This window comes from Haliotis cracherodii, unplaced genomic scaffold (assembly GCF_022045235.1).
Source record: "Haliotis cracherodii isolate W230 unplaced genomic scaffold, xgHalCrac1.p SCAF_33, whole genome shotgun sequence".
In the NCBI taxonomy this organism is placed as follows: Eukaryota; Metazoa; Mollusca; class Gastropoda; order Lepetellida; family Haliotidae; genus Haliotis; species Haliotis cracherodii.
In genome coordinates this window covers 2,501,892-2,517,283 of record NW_027266290.1, presented here as the reverse complement: position 1 = coordinate 2,517,283, position 15,392 = coordinate 2,501,892, and the positions used below count along the sequence as shown (strand labels likewise).

Here is a 15,392-nt window from a genome sequence, read left to right as displayed (position 1 = left end):
TCCAGATCGCTGAAAGAAACTCAAACATAGCTATTCTATCAACAGCCCTGAGACTCTTTTCCGGTTTACAAATCTTAATTTGCAGATCCCGTCTCTATTCATGTTTAAGGTTTTACGTAATCCCACTGGTATCATGTTGAAAGGAAATCGCTTTCAATAAAACAGTACATAGTTCACATGATGACTGAAATAAGTTGGAGAAAATGGGTTTTCCGCCCAGAGTGTGGGTGAAGCAAAATGATCGTAAAAATTGGGATGAAGAAATGCGATACTGGAATGACTGCCAGGCAAAATTTCTCTTTCCTATTTTTTAATTTGTCGAACGGAAGAGAGAGCAGATGTTTGTTGTGCAATTGCAAGATTCCTGCATTATCATTTAAAACATGAAACTCTGAATTTAAAATTTAAATTTGTTTAGAGTGAAGAAAATGTGTTGAGGTAATAAAAATGACATCACACAATATCTTAGAAGCTGTAGTGTCATTGAGACAGAGTTGATTTAGGGACTGACCATTTGATATTCTAGATGTGTCATTTGATATTCTAGATGTGTCATTTGATATTCTAGATGTGTGTGTGTATGTGTGTGTGATTGGTGTGTGTGATTTTTGCTTCCATCTTCCATCTGTTAAAAAAATGTGTCAGCCACAAAAAATGTATTTGTCAAAATAATACTCAGCGTCATAGTTTATGTTGTAAAAAATCTCTTATGGTGTCCAACTTCTTAATACTTTTTTGCTACTACTACTGGTGACCTAGCATCTGTTCCAACAGGTTGCTTGGGGGCATCGATGCTCATGGTGTCAATCACTGGATTGTCTGGTCCAGACTAGATCATTTACAGATCGCTGTCATATAGCTGGAATATTCCTGAGTGTGGCATTAAACAACAAACAAACAAACATGTTGCAGAGAAAAATAAGGAGCAAACATCACCTAGCATCTGTTCCAACATGTTGCTTGGGGGGTTCGATGCTCATGTCAATCACTGGATTGTCTGATCCAGACTAGATCATTTACAGATCGCTGTCATATAGCTGGAATATTCCTGAGTGTGGCGTTAAACAACAAACAAACAAACATGTTGCAGAGAAAAATAAGGAGCAAACATCACCTAGCATCTGTTCCAACATGTTGCTTGGGGGGTTCGATGCTCATGTCAATCACTGGATTGTCTGGTCCAGACTAGATCATTTACAGATCGCCGTCATATAGCGGGAATATTCCTGAGTGTGGCGTTAAACAACAAACAAACAAACATGTTGCAGAGAAAAATAAGGAGCAAACATCCACAACGCAACTCAGACTAGAACTACAGACTCTAAAAGGATCGCTTCAGGGGTGTAGTGGGTCAAGAATAACTGCTTGAGGGCCGAAGGTCAATCCCCGGACGTATCAAACCAAACGACTATGAAAGATTACTTTTTGTTACCCTGCCTGGTGCTCGGCATTAAGAGGCTAAAACAAGGACTGGTTAGTTCGGAGTTGGTATACTGTGTGCATCAATGGGTATCCTGGGTATACTGAAGCATAACATCTCAGTGGGCCAGCACTATCAAAACCAGCATTAGTTCAGACGAGTATGGCAAACGCACATGCAAACGAAAGTATTTAAATTTATCTAAACAAAAAGGGAGATAACTGCAGAGGACCAGGTGATGTTTCCCCACAGACAAGACCCCGTGCCATCTGTGGCCGGATGACATTCAGTTGCATGGCAGTCTGTGATTCCACCAGACCACAGTGTTATCACAGCTTCAGCCACTTAGAGCTGCCAGCCATTCCTGTGGCTTCTCCGCATGTCTCAGTGTAACAGAACCCTCCTTGGGTAGATGGCAGGGACAGGTAACTGGGGGAATCCTCCAATTCTCCAAGGTGATTGGGGTTTCTGGGGGTGTATAAGAAACAAGACCCCAGCACCCCATGCTCGTCACGAGAGCTGAGAAAAATGAAGGAGATCCGATGGTTACAATGTCTGACCTGACTGATGTCATTGTACCGTGATGGCTTGTATCTTTGCTCATGATATCAACCAGTGGTTTACAGGCTCATCATCCCTGCTGCTGCTGCTATGTCTACTACATCATCAACATAACTGGTCCAGACTCGATTTGTTTTTTTGCAAATGTGAATACCTCAAAAGACTTGAATTTCCATAAGCTAAAGATTAATCCTGATGCAAATCACTAGTTGCTGTAGTAAAAGGCTGGGCCACCTTGCCAAAAGGAAAAGGAAAATATTTGAAGAATGTCAATTGTTGAGAAACTGGGACTTGTCTGTGTTTTTCTGTCCCATTTTGTGCAACATATTCCAACACATTCTTGGAAAAAAAGATGAAAAGTAAAAGAAACCCATTTTGACTAACATATTCTTGGAAAAAAGATGAAAAAAAGACGAAAGCCATTTTGTCCAACATATTCTAACATATTCTTGAAAAAAAAGATGAAAAGAAAAAGAAACCCATTTTGACTAACATATTCTACCATATTCTTGGAAAAAAGACGAAAAAAAGACAAATGCCATTTTGTCCAACATATTCTAACATATTCTTGGAAAAAAGACGATATATGAATCTTAGCATCAACGTCACCATCATCATCCCCTTCACCATCATTTCTGTCATGCATCATCACCGTTTTCATGACAACGAGGCTGCAGCGGGTGTATCTGCTCTCTTCAGTCCCAATATGGTAATGATTCTCATCATCCTGATCAGCAATGTTATTCCAGTAATTGTTCACATCTTGATATTTATAAAACAGTTACAAAATGACCCCTCATCTGTTTTCAAAGTCTCTCTGTCAACGAACATCAGTGAAATGCCCATTGGCGTGACAACACACCACGGTATTTCAACATGGACTACCTCCTCTGATGATGTAATAATGATAATCATTACAAAATTACATTACAAAAATGAGACAAAAGATTTGTCTCATCCAAAATCCAAAATCTGATTTCATCCTTCTTCAAACCAATACCAAATTAATGCAGCTTGCACTCTTTATTACGTGATCGCTAAAAATCACATACCCTTACGAGTCCATTCCTTCTGAGTAGGCCTCATCAATCGATTATACCACATGTTCTGAAAACACGCTACCAAATTTATTCAACCCAGAAGTACATGTTAATTAAAGCTGTTCCCACAAACAAACATTCCCAACAATTAAAAAACAATCAATTTTCACATCTAACAACTAACGGTTCATTTGCCTGACACAACTAACAACCCATGGTTCAAGTTCATCCAGTGGCAACAAACGAAATTTTAATGATTACACAAAAGCCAGACTGGCTTATCAGACCACCTACAGATCTCAGCCATGGGAAACTTGTCAACACGTGTGGAGTTGCTTGCTGAGCGAGGGTCGAATGTTTGTGCGAGCTCTGCAGTGAGGGTGCATGTCCACACGGTCCAAGTGAGACCGTTGAGCCTGACCAAAGCTGACCGACATTTACTTAAGCTACCTTATGGCCTTGTCTTGCATCGTCTCTACCACAACAATCCCTTCACATTCCTCAATAAGCTCCCATAGGTCAAGCCTGGCCTTAAATGTTACGCCTTGCCTTGAGAATGTTGTAATCTGGTTTAAATTATAGGTTCCCATGGATTTCAAATACTAACTTGTTTTGTGAATTTTAAGCAATCAGTATTTACTCCAACTGAAGGATGGGGAATGACCTGTCTAACCTAGTCCTCCCTCGACTACTTGTAATCATGTAGTGAGTGAGTATGAGTGAGTATGGTTTTACGCCGCTTTTAGCAATATTCCAGCAATATCACGGCGGGGTACACCACGGCGGGGGGCTTCACACTTTGTACCCATGTCGGGAATCGAACCCGGCTCTACAGCGTGACGAGCGAACACTTTCACCACTAGGCTACCCGACCGCCCCTGTAATCATGTAAACATTTGGACTTCAGACAAAGTTGAGATGAGGTGAGATGAGGTGAAAAGAGTCTTGCACTCAATTTTTTAACGTAAATGCATATATGTGAGTGGGTGTGACTGCTTGTACCAGCCGTCTTTTCAAGTCTTATTATGGATTTTAACCATAATAACAATTACCATATGAATGACACCTTGAACATTAGATGGATTTTTTTCCATGAAATGCCTCCTACTAGAAAATCTACTAGACTTAAGCATAACATGACATTTAATTTGTTTGAGCAAGATTATAGGAAACAGCAACAGAATTTATTCATGTAACTCTTCCGGGGAACACCTAGTAAAAAATCCAACAAGTAGAAGGAAATAATTCTTGTTTGGAAAACATTCTTTTAAGCGAAAAGGAACGATAACATAAATTTTGATAAAATTCTGATAAAACCCCAATTTCAAAACTAATTTCTCTGAAAAGAGCATATTAACTATTATAAATGTTGTGAGTTTCCGGGGGGGGTTTTCACTCAAAGAAATCAAACCTGAGAGTGAAAGTTTCCTGATCATATTGCGAAACAAGGACACGATGTACATACTTTGATATCCCCAATTTATGTAATAGAGCAAATGCTGTGACTCTCAGAGAACAAAGTTGCCCACGAAAATACATGCATTGTTATTTATTTAAAAAACAAACAATGAAATTTTCATACGCCTATACCCATGATAACAGAAAAGCATAAAGCCACTTAAGCATGATAAGATAATGTTTCAATTTGTTTTTTTAATGTGAAAGGGTTGACTAATCTTAATCATCTATTGTCCCCCTTCAAAAAAAGATAAACATTGATGTTTGTGTTCATATTTCAAATAGCAAGTGAGTTCAAATTTAAAGTCTCAACAATTTTTCAGCAATATTGTGACTTGTAATTTTAAATAAGTGAGTGAGTTGGCTTTTAGCAATATTTCAGCAATATTGTGACGTGTCATATCTTAAATGAGTGAGTGAGTGAGTGAGTGAGTGAGTTGGATTTTAGCAATATTTCAGCAATATTGTGACTTGTCATATTTTAAATGAGTGAGAGAGTGAGTGGAAGGGTGAGTGAGTGAGTGAGTGAGTGGAAGGGTGAGTGAGTGAGTGAGTGGAAGAGTGAGTGAGTGAGTGAGTGAGTGAGTGAGTGAGAGTGAGTGAGAGAGTGAGAGAGTGAGTGAGTGAGTGAGTGAGTGAGTGAGTGAGTGAGAGTGAGTGAGTGAGTGAGTGGAAGGGTGAGTGAGTGAGTGAGTGAGTGGAAGGGTGAGTGAGTGAGTGAGTGGAAGAGTGAGTGAGTGAGTGAGTGAGTGAGTGAGTGAGTGAGTAGGTGAGTGAGTGAGTGGAAGGGTGAGTGAGTGAGTGAGTGAGTGAGTGAGTGAGAGAGAGAGATCACGGTAGGGGACACCAGAAATGGGCTTCACATGTACCCATGTGGAGACTCGAACCCAGACTGCTTTAACAACTAGGTTACCCCCACCACCCTTCAAATAGGTAATGAAACATGGTCAACATAGTGGAAACTTTTAGACTACATGACAAAACACGCTAATAATGTCTTGTACATTTCAAATATTGTTTTTGTTCAACAGCACTTTGGACATGGATAAACCACAAACCTGAAGTATGTCTTCATATATATTTGGAAAATAGTAAAGAAAAGAAAATGCCTGTTTTCTTCAAAAACAATGAAATTAATTCTACAGTGATGCCGACATTCCTACGATACAAAATCCATCTGCCACTACGCCTGAACAGGAAACTCTCTTTAAAAACCACTAAAAAAGTCCAAATATTTCAGTTGAACAAAGATAACTGCGACAATAACAATTCTAAGAGATTGATAATGCATGATAAGTGGACAGGGTATTCTCCTCTAATGCTGAAACCCTCGTGGAGACGCCCTGAACATCTGCCATCTTGAATGACTTTCCATGTCCCGGACTTAGTGCTAATCACTTAAAGAGACTCCCACACACAGTAGCAATAAATTGCATTAGTTTTAACTTTCTTTCTGCTTAGAACATTTCACGATAGTTCATGCATAATCTATTAATAGCACAAGACGCAGCGAGCATCTTCACTTGATAGATATGTCCGGGAAATAGCTGTCCTTTGTAAAAACCTTCAGCTCCCCTGGTGGTGACCTTGTGAACTAGTGACAAACACGCCAAAGAAGTTGCACACATGTGTAATCACTACAAACTGTAGACGCAGATGTTCGACTTGAGTGCATTTGAGTTTGTTGTGTGACTTGACAGTGAAAGGTTCTCTTATGTTTATGCTAAGCTGTGAAGGTTAGTTTTACACATCAGAAGTAAACTGTACATGTCGAGGTTGCAATTCAGTTGACAGGCTTTCAACAAAATACTTAGACGGAACCTTGTCTAATGCCTTAACGGAAGCATTAGCAGCGTGAGAAATTGGCACTAGTCTTATAATCCTTTCCAAACTGCCCAATAGTTAAGTATCATAAGGACTAGTAGAAATTTGCCCTTTTAGAGTGAGTGAGTTTAACGAAGCTTTTAACAGTATTCCAGTTATATCACGTCGTGTCAGCTTAATGTGGGAGGAAAGCCCGAAGTGATGTAAGTCTCAGACGTTTACCACTTTGGTGAAACCCACGAGCACGGGTATGGTGCTGACAAACCTAGAAACATAATCGGGGCGAACCAGGATTTGAACCCACAATAATAGGTTCTGGCGTGCCCTAGGGACGCAACTCTGCACAGCGAATCGTGGCGCCTTAGACAACTGGGCCACCCATGCCCCCCCCTTTTAGAGGGTTTTACTATATGTTATCATTATAAAGACTAGAGAACTGTTTGTTTCCACCCAGAGATCCAGATAAGCTGCGTATCTGCGTAAAATACGCATCAGAAATGCAGAAATACGCAGTAAAATAATATCCAAGCGTATCAAATACGCAACGAACATTACAGATACGCTACAAAATAAAACTTGTGCGCATCATCAAAATATTGTGAAGTAACCCTGCGTATTCGATTGGCAAATCAGCAACTTATTTTGAAATTATAAACGGGCATTCCGTCAACCTTGCCCAACTCCACGATGACAGTTACATCATGATCATTTGCCATCACACTTTCTTGTGGAAGTATCGTGGTATTTTTGAGTCCTATAAAGCTCTCGAACCCACACACCAGTTTGCGGGGACTAGATGAATAGTGTTTTTAAACATTTAACTTAAATACCCACATGTGTAAAAACTAGTGGGTAACAGAAATTTGAATACCCAGATAGAATAGCTGATACGCAGTGATTTTAAAATGCATGGGTAAAATACCCACAACACCAAAAGCTTATCTGGAGCTCTGCCACCACTGATTAGGTAGCACTAATAACAAATATGAATATGGCATTAGTACTACAGTCCAAACCAAATTCACAATATTGATAAATATTCATTACATTCAAAATCCTAAAGACCATAGACCGAAATGGGTCATTTTCAATCCTAATACCGTATTATAACACAAAATGAAATTATTCATACACCTATTATAAAACCTTGAACACAAAGACTTTGTATCTTCATGAACATATTATTTATTTTGTCAACTTGGTACTAATAGACATGACAGAAAGTCTTTGAGAATATGAGACCCGTGAAGATCCGGGGTAGAATAGGTCTTCAGCAACCCATGCTTGCCATTAAAGGCGACTATGCTTGTCGTAAAAGGCGACTAACGGGATCGGGTGGTCAGACTCGCTGACTTGGTTGATGCAGGTCATCGATCCCAATTGTATGGATCGATGCTCATGATATCAATCACTGGATTGTCTGGTCCACACTCAATTATTTTACAGACCGCTGTCATATAGCTGGAATATTGCTGAGTGCGGTGTAAAACAACAAACCAACCAACCAACTTTGAGAATACGTATATCAGACTATGAAATATTAGAATTTGGACAGAAACCAGCAACCACATTAAAGTTGAATGAGCTTCAGTGAGATCACCTGAACCTGTTATAAAATCTAGACTTGCTTCATCAAGGGCTACAGCATTACAGTCAGGGCTTGGCAGAAGGGAAAATAATAGGATTCTGGGACTGTGAGACAGACTAGGTCAGATACAGCTAACGTTATCTCCCTATTACATTTAAATGCGATAAAGTTTACTTTACAAACCCTCCAGGCCCCATCGCTGACATGACTGTCATATTCTAAAGTAAATTGAAACCACGAAGCTGCTGAAAGTTTTGCGCACTTTGAAAGACAATTCCCTGCATTCCCAATGAACACACATTGCCATTTAGAAAGTGGTCAAATGTAACAAATGTTATATTTGGGATAATACTTTCTCAGGAAAGTACAGATTCTCGTACTTTTTTGGGTTGTGTCCTGTCCAGGATTCGAACTCACACTGCCAAAGTGAGACACCAAATCGCCAGCACACAAAGTCAGCGATCTAACCAACTCAGCCACCGAGGCTTCCACAAAATGAAAGTCCGACAACTGGAAGTCTAGATCACATACTGTGTGTACCCCTCTGACAAGTGTAAATTGGCACAGCTTCCATGGTAGAAAACTATGAACACACGTTGCAATTTAGAAAATGGTCAAAAGTGTGTTAATCTGTACTTTCCTGAGAAAGTGTTATCCCAAATATAACATTAGTTGCGTTCATAAATCTATATTCTGTCTAAAGCAGATGGTGTAATGTATCGCTGACACAGTAATCATTGATAATAAGCTTCAAAAGAATGGGTTAATTTGATAGAAGTCATAAATTTTACATGTTTTATTATTGTAATGCTATCTGAAAATGGCCTCCGATAACGTTTTATACCACTTGATAACCTACCATGTTGTAAACAACGGGTAAGGCTCCTGTCAGAGTACACATATTGTTGATATTCAATCAATATTCACAGAGACCGGACAACATTGTTTGCTTGGTGTTTAACACAGCACTCAGCAATAGTCTGCCTATATTTCCCCATAAATAATCCAATCTGGACCAGACAATCCAGTGACTGACATCATAAGCATCGATCTAAACAGGGATACGATTACATGCATCGACCAAGTCAGCGAGCCTCAGACAACCCGATCCCGTTAGTTGCCCCCTACGACAAGCATAAGTCGCTGATCCGTATATTCACAGCAGGACAACATATTGCACATGTTGGGATTCAAACCAGGTCTCCAGCATGACAAACAAACACTTCAACCACTAGACTATCTCACTTCCACCTAATTCAAGTGGAAACAAGGAACTCCAATATGATTGGCTAATGCTAGGTAATTAAGGCATACACCTTAAGGCCATCCAATAGACATCTGTCCAAAGTCAATCATGTCAATAAACTTCAACATTTTCAAGACCGTTTTATAACTGTAGCTTACAGCATCAAAGTCATAACACAGCATTATAGATGTGGCCATGACAGACTGACGCACACCTGTCATCAAGCATTGTCAAATTGATACAAGGAACACTATTTGTGGCCATAAAAACCTCATCACTTCGGGAATTTGACTCCATTGTTTGGCATTGAGTAACCCTGCTCCCTGTCAAGGTGTCATACTGCGGAGTCGTTCCACGATCAATACAACAAATGAAAAGATGAAGAAGTGTACCTCCCGCTCAATATGAAAGACGAGGTTGTTGGATTAATTGGAATTTGTCGTGCTGCAAATGTACACAAATTGAATTTGGTCGCAACATAAAATGCGTCATGGCAAAGACAGGAATAGAAATGCAAGTTGAGGAATTTGACACTAAATTGAGTCACATGTTCAAAAATCTTCCTGGTTAAATTGATAAATTAATTATCACATGATCATGATGAGTGTAACGTAGTTATCCAGATCACATCCTCAGACAAGAATCTCCACCAGCAAACAGGGAAACGCCTTTTACTTAACCATATTCATGATTATACATTATCTGGGAGAGGCAAACAAAGGTTACTAACAACAGGTTATCAGGTTTTGTTTGTTAGAGAATAATAACGGAAGTTGTGTAACTGTAACCAAATCAGCTGATAGCCAGGTGATTAGATTGCTGACCGAAGATGAGTTACCAGACTGAAGAATAAACCAGACAACAACTTTATTGAGGCTGTCCTACAAAAAAACAGATAATTGTCCCAGCCTTCCGGGTTCCTAAAAGGTGGTAGACAAACGCCTAGTCTCTGAAAATATATAATACTAAATATATATTTAAATTGAAAGGGAGCCTCAGTGAGATGCAAGATTGACCTGAGGAAAATCTAGACTTGCTTCATTTAGGGCTACACTATTAAGAAAGGAAAATAATGTGGTTCAGGAACTGAGACAGGCTAAACGAGTGGTGGCAATTGGCTATCTTGCTGTCTGTTATGATATGAAACATAGGGAAGCAGATGTCTGCTACTGTGTATATATAGCCTGTCAACTGACATTTCACCATTAGGTACATGGCAACTCTGAAGAAGATCATTTTTACGACGAAAATGAAAATTGATTTCTACCACTTGACATTTTACCATTGCAAGTTCTGATTCCATTCCAGCATACATTTATAGCATGACCTTTAGTGAAATATAGACTCTGAAAACATACACATGAATAATAGAAAGTAACGATCAGCGCTTGGTTTTAAACAAAGGACATGAAATATTCATGTTGAACTAGGCCTACGAGTAAGTATATGGGATTAATATTACTGGTGTTCACTGGTATGCATGTTAAGTGCTGGTCAGATTAATAACAGTGAACTTAAGCTTTGCCAAGTTAAAAAAGTATGCACCCCAGTGACACCACGTTCATCATCATGTTATCATGCTAATGTTTATGTTATCATGCTAATGTTTATGTTATCATGTTAATGTTTATGTTATCATGATAATGTTGTTATCATGATAATGTTTATGTTATCATGCTAATGCTTATGTTATCATGTTAATGTTTATGTTATTATGCTAATGTTTATCATGTTTATGTTATGTTAATGTTTATGTTATTATGCTAATGTTTATGTTATTATGTTAATGTTTATGTTATAATGTTAATGTTTATGTTATTATGCTAATGTTTATGTTATCATGTTAATGTTAATGTTATTTATGCTAATGGTTATGTTATTATGTTAATGTTTATGTTATTATGTTAATGTTTATGGACTGGTCTTCTGACACTTCTTTTTTTGCTAATATGTTTTTGGTATAAATTTGAACATTGTAAGGGACTGGTCATTCATAATTTATTTCATAATGATGTATATTGACCCATTAATTGATACCTCGCGCTGTAAAGGGAGGGGGGGGGGGGGGGGGGGGGCACACAAGGCATGACAGGGGTGCATAAGTTCATACACAAGTTGCTTCCATAGGAGTGAGTGAGTTGGTTGTAACACCGCTTTTAACAGTATTCCAGTTATATTACACCTTGTCAGCTTAATGTGGGAGGGGGGGGGGGCAGTCGTGTAGCACAGTGGTTAAAGCGTCCACTCGTCACGCCGAAGCCCCGGGTTCGATTCCCGAAATGGGTACAATGTTTGAAGCCGATTTCTGGTGTCCCCCGCCGTGATATTGCTGGAATATTGCTAAAAGCGGCGTAAAACCATACTCACTCACCAATGTGGGAGGAAAGCCTGAAGTGATGCAGGTCTCAGACGTTTACCACTTTGGTGAAACCCATGAGCACAGGTATGGTGCTGACAAACCTAGAAACATATTCAGGGTTGACAGGGATTCGAACCCACAATCATAGGTGTCTGGTGTACCAATGGAAGCAACTGCATAGCGAGTTACGGCATCTACTGACAACTGGGCCGTAAGCATCAGGGAAGCCTCACACATAATGAACAAGAAATTCAAGTTGCAGCTTACATCAATTCACACAATGTTTATTTTTATGTGTCTTTTCCTTTTTGCATAATAACATACATCTGCTAAATTCTCATGTGCAGCAATAACTAACCCTTAAAATACTTATGATCTTATGATATACCAGTGCTTCATATTGCCAGGTCCTAAACATTCATAAATATTATTGCTGTGCTGAAATATGTTTAACAGAAAGCTTTTAAAATAATTTTCATGTACTGAGTACATGCTTTCTAATTCTGTAACTTGTTCTTGTTGCCATACGGCTAAAAAAATGCTGATGCAAAGTTCAGTTTTAACTCACTCATTCATATTGCCAGGGACCTAAAGGTGAAATTGGGTCTAACATCGCGTCCCAAATTATTGCACTTATATAGCGACATGCATGCACGTGTGTATGTGACTGCTTGTACTAGTCCAGACTGATGCCGATTTATAGTGCTAGCCCACTGAGATACCATGCCGCAGTTGAACGAGAATACTCCACTCAGACACAGTATACTGACTCCGAGCCGACCAGTCCTTGCTTTAGCCATCTTTTAACATCTTTTGGTATGACGCGACCGGGGATCGAACCCCGGACCTTCCGCTCTCCGGGCGGACGCTCTACCACTAGCCCACGGAGACTGTCTCCGAAGGACAAGAAGAATCTCGGGCTTTATAGGGCATGACCTTATATGTCATTACTATTCGGCGGGGGGGGGGGAACGGTGGGAAAGCCTTATGGTTAAAGCGTTCGCTCATCATGCCAAAGACCCCGTTCGATTCTCCCATGGGTATATTTACGAAGCCCATTTCGGGTGTTCCCTAATGCCACTGTGATATTACTGGAATACTGCTAAAAGTGGCGTAAAACCATTCTCACTCATTCACTATTCGACCAAGTAAATGTTTCCAGTTAACTTGCATTCCTGGTTAATGGGTCACTCAACCTATAAAATGTTTAATCCTGTTGGAGTTCGGGAAGATCATTGGTCTCAAACATGACCAATCAGAGACCATACTCATGACATATACATGCGTTGAAAGCAGCTGGAGAGTTAATACTGGTGCAGACAAAACACTGTTGTCTCTATCATCCATCACTGTCATTGTGTAACCATACACAGCTCCACATCCTAGATCATAGACAATACTAATCTATCATGTCAATGCATGTCCTTGATAGGCAACAACAACTTTAGCCACAAGTCCAAAAGTCTGAGTCTAGTAAATTAACGTTTGGTCTACCGGGTATTTGCTTGTGAATAATGGATCGTAAGAGCCTTTTTCATGCAAGTAAATTCAATAGCTTTTTACACAGAATGAGCCAATGCTTATTTATCAAGTCAGTAACCAAGGTAACTAATGGATGACTTTCAAAGAAGACCATATCAGATATATCCTTATAACTTTATATAAGGCAGGCAATACCAATCGCATGTTCAAAATGAAGCATGAATGTCAAGGAGCCCTTGTCCAACCCATAAAGTCACTGTATCTGAACATTTTACATGGTCAAGAAGTCCCTAGATTAATATACATTAGAAGCAATATACGTATATACCTAAAGGACCCCAGGTCTCCATTCCACAAAGCTATCTTAGGCTACGATGGCTGTAAGTTTATGTTAAAGTATGGAGTTACTATCAACTTAGTGATACGACTGTCGTAAGTTTATGTTAAAGAAGGAGTTACGATCAACTTACCGCTACGACTGTCGTAAGTTTATGTTAAAGTATGGAGTTGTGATCAACTTAACACTATGTCTGCTGTAAGTTTATGTTAAAGAAGGAGTTACGATCAACTTACCGCTACGACCGCTATAAGTTTATGTTTAAGTATGGAGTTGTGATCAACTTAACACTACGACAGCTGTAAGTTTATGTTAAAGAAGAAGTTACGATCAACTTACCGCTACAACTGCTGAAAGTTTATGTTAAAGAAGGAGTTACGATCAACTTACTGCTACGACTGTCGTAAGTTTATGTTAAAGTATGGAGTTACAATCATTTTACCACTACAATCGCTTTGTGGAACAGGGCCCAAGGTCCAGGGTCCCATAATTTCAAAACCAGCTGATCCATTATAATTACAAGATGCTTTCCAACTGGCCTCGCTGAGTGGGCATACTAATGGCGTACATGATTGACAACATACACTATGTGTACTCTAAACACAGCTATTCCATTTCACAAAGCAAACAATCTGTGAAACTATCTACCTGTCCAAAGTCCGAGTTCAGTGAAAGTTCTCTCTGTTTGATGTTTCAGAATGATTCATTTTCTTTGACATTGGCTGATTGTCATCCAAAATGTCCTAAGAGTTTTATTCAAATATGGTGATAATATTGCAAAATGTCCTATCAAAAGATGACAATATTTCTAACACATGTCCTAGTGCCATTTGTCTAGCAATAGGGGGGGCATGGGTGGCCCAGTTGTCGCTGTGCGGAGTTGCGTCCCTTGGGCACCCCAGAAACCTATGATTGTGGGTTCGAATCCCAGTTTGCCCCGATTATGTTTCTAGGTCTCTCAGCACCATACCCATGCTCGTGGGTTTCACAGAAGTGGCAAACATCTCAGAACAGCATCACTTCGGGCTTTCCCCCACATTAAGTAGACATGCCTTGATATAACTGGAAAACTGTTAAAAGCAGCGTTAAACCCAACTCACTACCTGTCAGGCAATACGACTGTGTCATAAGCCTAGCTCACAACTGCCCACATATTCACATAAAAATAAACAACATCTGTTGCCAATAGAGGAGATCAGACACAGATCACGATAAATCGATATGACAATAAATCGATAACATTAAATTAGATTTCCGCCTTGAAATGTTTTACAAAGATTTCACACCATGACAAGGACGTGTGCTGAGAGGAGCTGCCGTGATGATTCATGCCTGGAGTACCTATTTCCCTATTGTTCCCTGACCTAGAACAACCACAGCTCAAAACCTGCCTGCTGGGTGGTGTGACCGGAAGAAATTCAAAAATAACATATTTAAATTCAAAACCTTGGATTCTTTTGAAGTTATTTAGATGAATCACAAAGCAGTTTACCACATATAACAAAATTGATGTTCTAGTTTACAAAAATGTTTTCTCAAAATGGATTTTAAAGGTATTTGATATTTTGTCACCAGGAAAGTGTTTATGGTGGTTAACAGTACCCCTGTATTTCATGTGTATTTCAAACAAAATAAGTATGATAAATTGGAAACAGATTGTTTTCCATGCACAAGCACTTAGCATTTGAATGAAAATTGCATAATTTTGAAATTTGAACTGGTGACTTTTCAAATGCAGTCTTACTGACGTACACTGAAATTGATACGCTACTGGTAGTGGAGGGTTGGTTCATCTGGGTTAGGCCCATCAGATCCTAGTCAGAAGATCATGGACTACTTTTCTCCCACACTGTTCCATAAACCACAAGTCTGTAATGTGCTGTGCACTAGTTAGGTCTAATGCATAGTGTCTGCACCTGTAAATGGGACAAATCTTTGTTGCTGCGTTATGGGAGAACCTCCCTGTTAACACATGGCTAGCGATAATCAACAGATATTTGCACAGCACAAAATGCAATCAACAAAACTCATTCAATTATTTTATGCCTGGTGTGGGGAGAATGGTATCAGCATGATA

At 39.4% G+C, this 15,392-nt stretch overlaps 1 protein-coding gene across 1 annotated transcript in view; it reads right to left on the bottom strand.

Annotated features, from left to right (window-relative positions):
- The window catches only part of LOC139477433 (breakpoint cluster region protein-like), a 93,650-nt gene that overhangs the window by 57,120 nt on the left and 21,138 nt on the right, over positions 1 to 15,392 (bottom strand). The window lies entirely within an intron of this gene.